The 13,746-nt window shown below is 42.2% G+C and overlaps 1 protein-coding gene across 5 annotated transcripts in view; it reads right to left on the bottom strand.

Moving 5' to 3' along the window:
* SMAD5 (SMAD family member 5) overlaps positions 1 to 8,694 on the bottom strand; it is a 49,185-nt gene extending 40,491 nt beyond the window's left edge. For 2 of the 5 annotated variants that reach the window (XR_003730113.2, XM_015140869.3), the window contains exon 1: positions 8,577 to 8,694. The gene's annotated coding sequence lies outside the window, so the exon portion shown is untranslated. Of the gene's footprint in view, positions 1 to 7,590 lie in introns of all 5 variants that reach the window. The other 3 variants (XR_013418087.1, XM_028849266.2, XM_015140872.3) reach the window with 2 other exon arrangements.
* Between the last annotated feature and the right edge of the window lie 5,052 nt (positions 8,695 to 13,746).

Genomic DNA, 13,746 nt, shown 5'->3' with positions numbered 1-13,746 from the left:
GGGCAGGGGTGACGGAATAAATAAATGAGAAGGCCTTTTTCTAAGTCCCATACAACGGTACTATGTGAGTGAACAGTGGGAATAGCAAAAATGCAAACAGGACAGAATCTCCCTTCACAGAATAACGTAGCACGACAGACACCAAACTATACCCCTATATGTAAGCACAATGAGATACACTCAAGTTATTACAGAAATACAGAGAGACAAAAGAAGGGCATGTAATCCAGGTATCTAGCACTTTTCACAGTGTGTCCTCTTACTACAAATGAGTTGTTGCTCCTCAAAACAATGAAATGAAACTCCAGAAGCATTATTCCTGCTCCCAATAAATATTAGTAAGAATTCATTCTTCAAAAGCATTTATCTTCCTACACTGGAATGTCTTTTGAACCTCAGATATTACAAATGCCATTTTCTGCTTATACCACTTTTCTTAATCCCTGGCCACTAATTTTTAGCTCTATCATTATTTAAGTCTCAGCTTTAGGTCTCATCCCAGATACCTTCCCTGATCACCCTGTAATCCTATATAAAGTAGATTTTCCCTAATCTCTAATCCAATACTATGTTCATTTTATCACAGTATTAACTGATTCACAATAATTTGTTCATTAACTTTATTTCTATCTCTCATACTAGAATACAATCTTTAAAAAACAGTACCGCATACATTACAGTAACTTGTTAAATTCATTCAAGTCATTCATCCAAAAGAGTATTTATTAAGGTAGCATTTTAGGAGCTGGGAATATAGAAGTTAATAAAAGGGACCAAAACACTTGTCCTCGTTTAGCTTATATTCCAGCAGGAGGAGGCCAACGAGATATAGTAAACGGTATGTTTGTTAGGTGAAAAGTGCTATAGAGAAAAATTAAAACAGGGGAAAGTGGGCAAGAAGTCCTGGAGGAAAGGTGTAATTTTAAACAGGGTGGCTGGGCTGGGTCTCACCAAGAAAGTGCCAACTGAGTTGAAATTTTAAGGATATAAAAGAGTGAGCCAACAGGCATGTAATCTGGGGGAAAACCATTACAGGTAAAGGCAACAGGCAATGCAAAGATCCTAAGGTAGGAGCATGTCTGGCATACTTAAGGAGCTAGAAGACCAGTATAGCCTGAGAATACAGTCTACAAGGGGGAAAAGGTAAGGAATGGGGTCAAAGAGGTACCAGAGAGCCAGAATGGCCATGCTGGATATAAAGGCTTTAGCTTTTACAGTAGTCTAACGAAACTGAGGACTCAGTGGAGAGCTCTGAGAACAGACATGATAGTTCTCGACTTACATTATTAAAGAATTATCCTGGGCCGAGGTGGGCAGATTACCTGAGGTCAGGAGTTCAAGACCAGCCTGGCCAACATGGTGAAACCCCATCTCTACGAAAAATACAAAAATTAGCCGGGTGTGGTGGCACACGCCTGTAATCGCAGCTACTTGGGAGGCTGAGGAAGGAGAATTGCTTGAGCCCAGTAGGCAGAGGTTGCAGTGAGCCACTGCACTCTAGCCTGGCCAACAGCGCAAGACTTTGTCTCAAAAAAAAAAAAAAAAAAAAAAAAACAGTTATCCTGGGCCAGGCATGGTGGCTCATGCCTGTAATCCCAGTACTTTGGAAGGCCGAGGCAGGAAGATCACTTGAGCTCAGGGGTTTGAGCCTAGCCTGGGCAACATAGTAAAACTCCGTCTCTACAAAAAAAAAAAATTAAAATAAATTTAAAAATTAGCCAGGTGCAGTGGCACATGCCTGTGATCCCAGCTACTTGGGAGGCTGAGGTGGGAGGATCACTTGAGCCCAGGAGGTCAAGGTAGCAGTGAGCCAAGATCACGCCACTGCACTGCAGCCTGGGTGACAGCGCAAGACTGTCTCAAAATAAATAAACAAATAAATCCTGGCTGGTATGTTGAGAATAAGCAGGAGGAGAGATGGACAGCAATGATAAAAGCAGAGAGACCAGCTCAGAGATGCAGTAATCTAGGGGACGGAGGAAAGATGACGATGGCTTAGACCAGGATGATAGCAGTGGGGTGGTGAGCAGCAGACATATGAAAGACAGTAAGCTTCCTGATGAAGGAGATCATGGGGTGTGTGAGAACAAAGGAGTTAACAATGATTCCAAGGTATCAGTCTGGACAATTGGAAGAATGGGGTTTGACATCAACTGATTTGGAAAATGCAGGTAAGAAAGCTAAAGGAAGATTCAGGGTTAAGTTTTATACACATTAACCATACAATAAAATGTTGCTAAGCTTCACAAGGCTTCTATTTCAAATGAATTCATGTTAAATCAATAACCCAAAGGTCCTGTTCTTACCTCAGGTCATGGAAGTACTACATACTGACCAACTTTCATAACAAACACCCACACAGACTGACTTCAATACCTTCCCCGAGACACACATACATACAGACACACATACATACATAAAGACACACACACACACACACACACAGAGCTCATATCCAGATTTCTAAAGTAAATTCACAGAAACGACTCCTTCACTTTCTGCTCCAACATCTCTATGACTGCTTCAATCTGAAATAAAAAGGCAAGCAAACCAATTCCCCAAATTTTCCTCAACACTATTGGCCAAAAATCTCCTGAGCACATCATCCCATGAAATAAATGCCCGTATGGGTCGCAACCCATCGTATTCTAATTCAAACCTATACAAAAGAATCGGACATGGGTTTTTAAATAAACGAATTCCTTAGAACCAGCCCTCAAAATTCAGATTCACTAGGCTTGGCAGAAGGGCCTTATCGCCCACATTTTTAACAAGAATCTCGGACCATGCAGCAGGCTTGGGAACCAAGGTGCTCAAGATCCCCTGCAATGGAAGAAAGACACTTGCATACATACAACCTAAGGGTAACTTTGGGGGGCAGGGGGGATGTGGGGGTAAAGCTTTAAAAATCTCTTACCCTTGTGGTTCTAATTATCAATAGTATTCACCAAGTGTCAGCAAGTAGATAACCACCACCACCACCGCTGTCAAACCATCCCTAGATCCAGGTATACAACTGCTATAAAACTTGTAAGCCACATTCACAACTGCACACAGAGAGGAAAGGGAAACCAAAAGCATGTCTGCTCACAGCTCTTCTAGATTCAGAAATCCTATTCTTTACAGGAACATCTACAAGAAAGACAGGATACAATTACATGGGCGCCAAAATTATTTTCACAGAGAAACATTTAAATCACCACTTTCCTCAACTGTGGCTCGCGATTTCCAAAGACATCAGAACTTCTCATAGCAGATTTCAAAGCCCTTCAGGAGCTGAACTCATGATTCCCAATACTTCTCACTGCATAATCTTCTTGCCTATTCTCTCTGTGCCCACAGAATTCTCTACTTTATTATCTCCCACAGCCAGACTTTTGTTTCCCAGTTTTTAATCATTCTTTAAGCTTCACCTGCTCCCCTAAGTCCCCTAATTAAACAGAGCCTGATCTAAATGTATCACTCACCCTCACAGAGCCTGCAAGATTTCCTACATTGCTACCAGATGTGTTTGAGTATGCTTGTACAGGCGTGTAGGCACAGGAACAGACACAGAGCTGGTCAATCTTTGTAGCGATTTCCTTTAAATTATAAAACCATCAAGTGCAGATACCAAATCATGACTGTAAAATATGTCTGTGGAGCACAAAGAGCTAACCTGTGTACACGACATATATTACAGTGCATTATGAAGATGTTCTCCAGATAGCTCATGTGCACCCAGAGTTCTAGTTCCCTGCTTAGAAGAAAAGGGAATAAACATGGCTCTGGCTACATTTTCAGCTCTAGTGTCACCATTCACTTAACTTACACTTTCAACTCCAAAGAATAAGAAATGGTCAATGAGTAAAGTAGACAAGTGGGCAGAAGATGTGACTAAGAAGAATAGAAGAAGACTGGCTTTTAAATATTTTTGCAGAACTCCCTCTTCCTGGGAACACACAAACCAGAATAACTAGATCTCAAGTTATACAGCCTACCAGATAGGATCCTAGGCAGATCCTAACACATCATGAAAACAAAACTGAACAAAACAAAACTTGCCTTGAAAACACCAGCCATATTCTGAGATCATAGTTAAATTTGAAAAATGTAAGCCTCCTCCCAAGACTCCAGTTGCTATGCTCAGAGAAAAGGTGAGAATGGGACACTAGTTTTTAAATATTATTTTCAGTATAACAAAACAACATATATGGATATCGAAAGAAAAAAAAACCCTGCTAAAATCTTAACAGGTCAAGTCATTTTCAAACTTCTATAGAGTACCAGCCTATAAATTACGTATATGCTATAGGAAGAGATGAGGGGGGGATCCCAAAAAATTCAAGAGCAAAACCCATTTACAAAATGTATGTTAATAACTAGCTTCCAAAAGTGAATTACAATTACAGTATTGCACATACAGAACTGACTTAATAAAGAACTCTTTCTTGCAAAATATCATCTCAACCAAGTTAGGATACAGTAAAAGGAGAAAGAAAAGTCACTGAAAACACCACTCTACTAGAATTGGGGCAAAAACTTCCCCACCTAGCTGCCCAAGGCAAAAAAAAAAAAAAGAAAATCAAAAGTAAATAAAGAGCCCAGTCAGGCACAGTGGCTCATATCTGTAATCGCAGCACTTTGGGAGGCCATGGCGGGCAGATCACTTGAGGTCAGAAGTTCGAGACCAGCCAGGCCAACATGGTGAAACCCCATCTCTACTAAAAATATAAAAAATTAGCTGGATGTGGTGGTGGGTGCCCATAATCCCAGCTACTCCGGAGGCTGAGGCAGGAGAATCGCTTGAACCCGGGAGGCAGGATTGCAGTGAGTCAAGACCACGTTACTGAACCCCAGCCTGGGCTACAGAGAGAGACACTCTCAAATAAATAGCCCAGAACTAGCTGATAATTTATGAAAAACCTAAGAACTCTGTAATTACCCCATCTTTCCAAGTTGGAAAACAACAAAGGCTATTAGAATATGAAAGTGGCCTATGAGATTAGTCTTAACAACAATCTAGTTTTTAACAATTCTTCCAAAAGAGTTCTAAATCTTGACCTCCCATTTAGTAAACGTACTTCTCAGATTCAGAGTTCTGGTTGCAGGTAAATGGTGTGTGACACCACCAACGAACTGCAAATTCCAATGACTATCATTCTATCAACTTCAGAATTGGAAAAAACAAAGTATGTTAGAAGTTCAAGACCAGCCTGGCCAACATGGTAAAACCCCGTCTCTACTAAAAATACAAAAATTAGCCGTGAGTGGTGGCGGGCACCTGTAATCCCAGCTACTTGGGAGGCTGAGGCAGGAAAATTGCTCCAATCCAGAAGGCAGAGGTTGTGGTGAGCCAAGATCACACCTCTGGACTCCAGCCGGGGTGACAGAGCAAGACTCTGTCGGGCAGGGGGAAGACACGGGTCAGCTTCCAGGGGTCCTTCATCATCTGTTTTGATGGGAAAGCACCCTATATTGCACCCCAGCTTCCTTGGGCCCTACCTTCCCAGGTATTCTTTTCTCTAGAATATCCAGACTGGTAGAGATAAGAATCATTCCTCAGGCTACTAGTATCCCTTATAAAAGGGAATCTTACTCAATGTCTTTGACCTTATGAGTAGACTGGCAAACCATAGGATATAAGCTGCTTGTAACACCTGAAGAAATAAACTATTTGCCTTCTTCTTTGTGCTTAGTGTACACAGAGAGAGACAGACAGATACAAGGAACATAGACCCTCTAGAAATAAAAATAGAGAAGACTGATAAACCAAGAGAACAGACACCTATATTATCAAGTGTACTCAAGTCAGCTCTGAAATTCACCCAGATGTGTGGCTCATTGCCTAGACCAACATATACATCTGGTAATAATAAACACTGATATGTCATAAACAAAAAGTTTCCTTAACTCTACAAAGTACTAGCAATATTAAAATTTACAAATACAAAGAATATATATGAAATAGATTTTTTTAGATGGTATTTTAATTTAAGTTACTGTATTAAGAAATGAAAAACTGGTATTTCACTGCCTAGTTTCCAAAACACTAAAATCTTTAATTTGACCAAGTTACAAATCTGTTTTCAGTAGAGGGAGAAAACACACTGCCTCCGTTCAATGCAAAGGACAAAAAAGATCATCATTGCAAATCATAATGTTTGGGTTCATGATGAAAACAGGAAACAGACAGGCTGCCCAGGTATAATTATGGTTGTAGTCTAATGTGCCTTCAGGTTCAGCCAAGAATTAAAACCCAGTGAAGAGGGTAAGCAGAATTTACTTGCCTCTACTCTGCTACAGAATGCAACTTTTAATAATACTCCCAGCAACATGTTACATAACCAACAGTAAACAACAATCTGATTCAAACCTCATTAGTAACAACATTCTGCCACTGTCTCCCACTGAAATTAATAGCTGACTTTGCCAGAGGGGAAAGAAATGCAACACATTATCAATCTACCCATTTCTGTGGCGCCTACCACAGTGAACCAGACACGCAGATAATACTACCAGATCTGTACAGAACCTACGAAAATACTTTATTCTTTTTTTCCAGTTTGCTGCTCTCTTCCTCCTTTTAACTAGACCATATCATGTGGATGCCTTTAAAACCTGAGAGAAAAGTCAGTTGAGAAGGTTAATCTAACTTTTTTTGCTTATTTCAGCTAGATCTGAAAGGAATGCACAAAATGATGAATGAGGTATTTTTAACAAAGGTACATGGGTAAATTAACAGCAGCAATGTAAAAAAGACTGAGGGAGCAGCAATGTGGAGAGGGAAGGAAAGGAAGATGAATAAGAACAATCATACAAATCATCATCAAAATTAAACTTTATAAATCTAAACACAATATCTACAACCTTTATGAAGATTAAGTTTTGTTAAATTGTCTCTTCTAAGTTTTGTATTTTTACAGTTTTCACCGTAGAGAAAAAAATATTAATAGTTACCAAAGGAATAAAAGATTAAAATAATTTGTTACACATCTGCAGATAGCTCCTTATGGAATTTGGAACACTAATTTCATAATGATATTTGGATCAATAAATGTGAAACTGTCACACTGAGTGTAGGTACTGTTTTCCCCACAACGGACACTACTGCACTGGCATCTAGCAGAAATTGTAAGTTATTTGGAAGGTTACTAAACCTACTGGGACTAAGGTTTTCAAACTTTTGCCTTTCAAATTAAAATTAAAAACTAATTCACTCTGGGCAATTCAGGTATTCTGCGGAAATTCAAGTACTCTAGTTTTAAATACGAATTTTAAAAAACGCAACCCAAGTATCCTTTCCTCTCAACTTCTGTGAGGCCAAGCCACGACCTCCACCTATCCAATCTTTGCTGCTAGATAAGAACTCTTTTGGTAGTGCTAGGCAACAGGCATGATGTGACAAACCTAGACATCAAAACTTTTCCACAGAAAGATAAGGTAAACAAGATATACTTAGCACCACACCCATTTAAATGCACAAGCAGCCAAAATTGCTTCTTCCCCCCGCAACACCACCCCCCCGCCCCCAAAGCTCCAGCTGGTCAGGAAACATTGTCTTTACAATCAAGATAAAGATCTGGCTCAGGGTGTTCAGCCATTCCTCACCTACAGGCCAGCCTAAGCTCCATTCTCCAATGCCATCACCACCAGAATCGGAACATTCTGTTAGGAAGCCGGCAAACGTCCAAATACCCCGACTATCCTCGCCCGAGTTCTGCAACCAAAAATCTGTTTTGCCTACTGAGCATGCTCAGAATTAAGACGGGCGCGCCACATGGGAGTTTTCAAAGCTTAGGCTCCAAACTCCACGTAGTAACAGCAGCTGAAAGGGGGAGAGGGGAAAAGGGGAGGGGAAGAGACTGGAATATTAATTTAAGCCCTGATATTAAAGTATAGGACCCGGCCAGCGGCTGAATATGATGAAGGCAAAAAGACGCTGCTTTGGCATTCTCTTTGCAGCACAGAGTTTACATGAAGTAGAAGAAATCCTTGCAGTGGTGCAAACTGACATGGCAAGTGGCGGAAACCAGGTCTAACCACCAGCTGATTGCAGTAGCCGGTCACAACTGCCCAGAGTGTAATTCCCACCGATAAGCGCGGATCCTTATCTTTGAAACACAAAGCGACAGCAGCACGGATTCATCGAGCCATTGGACAACTTCGCAGTGCAGCAGCCTAGGCTGTCCGGCCGAGAACCGCAGTCCTATCAGGGGTGTGTATCGAGGGTGGTACATCAGACGAGTTAGGAAAGCAAACCGCTCCCCAGGACAGAGCGGGGTCAGGGGGTCCCCTCCAAGGCGTCCAAGACGCCTCCCTCCAAAGTCTGGGCGGTAACGGCGGGGCTGGGACAAGGGCCAGCCCCGGCCCCGCCTCAGGACACCCCGGCGAGGCCTCCGCAGCCGCTGGGCCGCACCGTGTCCGCCAGCCGGGACCCCGGCAGGCCAGGACTCGGCCTACCTCCCGCCCGACAGGCCCCGGATCGTTTCCGTTCCGTGCGCGGCCGAACGCCCCCGCCTCGGCCCGAGTCCGCCGGGGAAGAGCCCGCAGCCCCTGGTTCCGCTAGCCCGCGCGTGCCGGGGACCCTCACTCACTCACGGGCCGGCTGGGCGCGCTCTCCCAACGCCGTCGCTGCGCTTCTCCTCGCTGCAACTTTATTAGCAGCTCGGCCGCGGGACACGCGCACGGCGCCCGCTCGCCCAGGACCCGGATGAGGGAGGGAGGGAAAGGGAGCCCGGGAGGACGCCCGCTGGGGTCGGCGCATGCGCGCCAGAGGCCGAGTGACCGCTGCGGGACGGAGGGAGGGGTGCCTTGCCAGAGCGGCTGAAAGAAGCCTGCGCGCCTGGCTCCGCGCCGGCCAGCGCCGACTTCCGATCAGCTGGAGGCCTTCGCATCGATGGCCAGGCCTGGGAATGGGAGTCAGATAGCTCCCACCACCACCACAGTAGCCGCTAGTAGCTTCCACTAACCAAATCAGCATACATTGTAATAAAATTAAGTAATTGTCGTTGATACAGACAACTGGAGATTTTCTGTCACATATAAAGTGTAAACAAAAACATCTTCAGATACTACTTAGCTACTTTTATTGATTTGTAATACAAATCTGAATGAAGAATCTTCTTTTTGCGCAAAGTAGCTTCAAAACATGTTTCTGAGCATCTTACAGCTTCTTACTAGATGCAGCACTGAAACCCCTCCCACGGGGCAATCCTGGAACCCTTGCGGGCCTATGGAAATGGAGCGAGTGCCCACCCTGGAGTTCCAGGAGTGGGACTGTCCATACACTGGATTGCAACCCCAGTTGTTCAAGACACATTCCCTCTCCAGCTCCTTGTGAGGAGGGAGATCCCGTGGGGACCCAGCCCCTGGACAGGTGGGGCCACTGAGGTGCAGAGATGCCATCCATAGGCTTATATACACCACCCCTTCTCCTGGACTCTCTTTTCTTAGTAATTGGAGCTCTTCTCAATGCTTTTTCCTCCAAATTTCCAAAACTGTCAGCATTCCCCAGAATATAATATTGGTACCACATAGCAAACCCGCTTTGAAGTGCGCTAGTAAGAAAAAGCTTTTGAATATTTTTGTTTTTATTTTAAAAGGTCAATACTGGCTCTCCAATGTTCTAGTATAGGTTTTCTTTTTAAAATAAGTAAAAATCATAATCGGAGTCATTTTGGAATCCTCTTTCACACCCTGATCCAATCCATCAGGAAATTCTACTAACTCTTTCTTCAAAATATATCCTAAATCTGACCATTTCTCACACCTCAACTGCCACCTCCATGGCCTGAGCCAGGGTCATCTCATCTGACACACAAATGCCTCAGCTGCTATTTTGCTCCAGGCTCTAGAAGTTTATTTAAATGGAGAAGAAGCTAAATAAATGATCCAGAAGTCTCTGCATTAGGGGTGGCCATCTCAAATGGTGACAGAGGCCTAGTAAAAGAGTGAAGGGGAAGTGGGGGAAGAGACCAGAGAGCTAGTGTCTAGTTCCAGAGACCAAAGGGGTCACTGCTATTTCATTCCAACCAACCGTTACCATAGGGAAATGTGGGAATAGGGGCCCAGTGTTGGCAGATATTCTGATTTTTCAAGCAAAGCTGGAAATTTATATTTTTATGCAAAAATCTCAATTATATCTGTTTAGCAACTTCTTTCTATTTTTCTCTCTCTTTGCCTGTCTCCTTACCGCCACACCCCCACCCCCCCACACCCCCGCCCCCTTCCTCTCACTCTGTTAGACATTCTGGAGTCCAGCTACATGCAAGCCAAACAAAACAAATCCATGGTCCCGATTTAGCCTACTGGCCACCAGTTTGCAATTTCAGGTCTCCATCTTAAACTTCTTTACTACATCATAAACTTTGAGAAAGTAAAGTCTGTGTACTTTAACTCTTTGTCACACTCACTGATTATTTGTTGTTAATTCAGAAGTTTCCAGCCCTTGGAAGGCAAATATTTCTGGAGCCTGCATGGGTTTACAACTCCCAGAAGTGCATATAATCCTGCCTTGGAGGATACTTTTATTTTTTCCAGAACTGATGTTTGCAGAGTGCTTTGTTGAGCATTATAGGACATAACAATTTGGTTTAAATATTTTGTATGGTAGAGATACTCCTCACTTCAAACAGCCAGTAAAATCCTTCCCAAAACAAATTATTTGCTGTTTTGCAGTCACTATACATATGTCAGAAGAATTTGTGATTACGAGATTCCTTTTCATAATCACATATGTAATCTCACAGCCAACAGTTTTGCTTCCTAAGTTATGTGTCCACATACTGATCAAATCAACCAGAGACTCCAACCTCTCCAAATTGCTGTTTGAGCTCAGTTTAGGTCTAAAGTTGGAAGAGATAACATAGAAGGGAGGACTGGAAATTTTAGTACCAAACCAGCAGCCTTCTGAAGGTCTAAGAAATTACCTAGACCTCAAAGGCTATAGAAAATCAGAGGGATCACTAAATATCTATATAGTCAAAAACATTATAAAATAGCAAATGAATAGGCATCCCAGAACCATAAGAATGAAGTAAGGAAGTCCCTGTTTTTGGCAATCAAATGGGATCTAAGAACAAATGTAGAACAGTATGATCTGAACAGATCGACATAGTCAGTGGGGCATCAAAATAGTCAAATTGCTTTTTTCATTCAGCCATTCACCTGATCGAGAAGACCAGATAAAAGCAACTCCAATACTCAATTTTACTTTACTTGTAGAGAAACCCATTTCTGTACAATTTAGGCCTATAATTCTCAACCAGGGGTGACTGCACCCCCAGGAGACATTTGGCAATGTTTGAAGATGTTCTTGGTTGTCATAACTAGGAGGGCGGTGCTACTAGCATCTAGGGAGTGGAGGCCAGAGACACTCCTGAACACCCTACAATGCACAGGACAGCCTCCTTCTACCAAAAATTAGTCAACCCAAAATGTCAGTTTTGCTATGGTTGAGAAACCCTGATTTAAATCCCAAATAGTTTTTCTTGGGTTGGGTTGATGTTTATGGAAGAAATAATCCTTTCCTTTGAATTTTTTCAATAATCTTTTATATTATCAATCTGATGTAGAGAATTAGCCTAAATGTTTAGCCCATGACCTACTCCCACCTTGAGTTTTTCAGGTCTAAGAAGGAGGCAACTTTTGGGAAAGGTGAGACAACATATGGAAGATGAAGAACTGGAATAATTTACAAATATTTCTGTATTTTTTATTTTAAAATGTGTGGTAATTGAGGCAAATTGTTTTTGGTTTGAAAATCTTTAATAAATATCTTAATTTCATAGTTTGCTGTAGCTCAGAAAGCTTTGCCTATATGACTACTGCATACCCTACTGGGAGAATTGGAAGAATGTGATGATGTTGGGAGTCACCCACCATAGAAGCATAGGTCAATGACATCCCAGAGATCTGCAAAGGATCCTGGTAGCCACTTCAAAGACTTTTTCTCCCTTCCTCAGACAATCATGGCAAATGGACATCAGAGGAAGAAATGGCGAAGTATGTATGACTCCTCCAGCAGAGTCCTCGGAAACAATAAAGCTTCCTTTCCAAATTCTGAGAATTGTGTGTTATTCTTTAATTGACAGACTGCCGACTGCACACAATTCTTAATATTGGAAACAGTGCAGAAACCAGAACTCAACTGAGGAGTTCTGAGATGAGTGAGGTTCCAAGGAAATGATGTGCAGAGGCACACCCCACAATCCAGAAAGAAAAAGTTCATCATGTTTGTCAGAAGAGCTTTCATGTCAGTCTTTAACAGAATGAGCCAAGCTTCCAGGCTGACCAGAGAATATGGAAAAGTAATTTTATCCAATATTTGAAAGGAGTTTTTTTCCAGTAAAATTTTGGTGTTCTGGTGTGAAACACTTCCCTTATAATCCACAGACCCTTTATTTTCATAACTCAGAAGTTGAGATCATAATGTATTGGAAAAAGTAAAAGAATGACAGCTGCCTCCACTCAAAGCACAGGAATCTGGCAGCCACAGACTCCCTGAAGCTTCAGGGAAGGATATCAGAGAATCCGTGACCCCACCCCCAGGAATTAATGTGCACATTTTTGTGTATATACCTACATACAAATTTTCTGCAGAAAAAGCCTATAGCTTTCATCAGATTCTCAAAGGTTTCCTGACCTCCACATGTTTGCAGATGCTTAAGAGGGTGGTTAGTTTACACGTGGTGTAGGTTTAATGTGTCCATTTTAAGGTATCTTTTCTTCTCTTTTTCAGAGCAACATAATTAGGAGACTCCTCTCTAGGGAAGGCAGCTTAATGTAGAGTGTAGAAACCTGGTTTGCCTGTCTCCAGCCATCTGCCACATTAAAGAAGGCCTCCTATGGCTGGAATCCAAGACACAAAATTAAAAGGGTTGCTTGCACCCAGAGTCATAAAACAAAGAGGCTTTCTGAAGCAGGCCTTGGAGCGAACACTCATTTCTTCCTGACTTAAACAGCATCTGTTTCTCCTGATGGCGAACACTCCCCAAGTTAACTGGAATAACCTCCGGGGTTCTACCTTCTCAGTTTTCATCTCAGAAACATAGTATCAGATGAGCCAAACCACATGTGTACCCCACCACAAATCCAGAGCAGCAGGTGAAAATCTGAAAGTGTTATGGAATTGAGGAGAGGGGAAAGAGATGAAAACTTCATGTTCTCTAGGAAGCTCTTTAACTACATGAAGTCTTAATCATGAGAACTCTGATGCCAGACTTCTTCATTTGAACACAGACTATCTCACTACCTGTTTGACTATCTCACTACCTGTTTTACATTTCTCCTTCACAAGTTTCTTAATCCAATCTCTGCCTCAGGTTCCTCATCTGTAAAATGGGTATAACTGTAGTATCAACTTAATAGAATTATGAGGATTACATGCATACAGACTTGCAAATTCTTAGAACAATTCCTGACACATAGTAAGTTCTATACAGGTGTTTATTTTAAAAAAACACATGTATTGTCCTGATATGCCAGCAATTTCTAAGAATGAATTAGCAAATCTATTTGTCATATAAAATGTGTATTCATTTTACAGTACAATAAACCCTCTTCTCTTCATACTCCAATAGGTAATCTTATTCACTCCCAGGCCTCTAGTACCATCTATTATAGACAATTCCCAAATTTCTGGTTCCACCTTGAATGTGGCTAATGAATGCCAGACCCGTAAGTTCAACTACCCTCTTACCATCTCTACCAGACTGCAGTAGTTTGGATTTTGTCTGCCTCGATACCTCCCAATCCTCTTTTTCC

Source organism: Macaca mulatta, chromosome 6 (genome assembly GCF_049350105.2).
Source record: "Macaca mulatta isolate MMU2019108-1 chromosome 6, T2T-MMU8v2.0, whole genome shotgun sequence".
Taxonomy (NCBI): Eukaryota; Metazoa; Chordata; class Mammalia; order Primates; family Cercopithecidae; genus Macaca; species Macaca mulatta.
The sequence above is the reverse complement of the archived record's forward strand: the minus strand, read 5'-3'. Positions and strand labels throughout refer to the sequence as shown.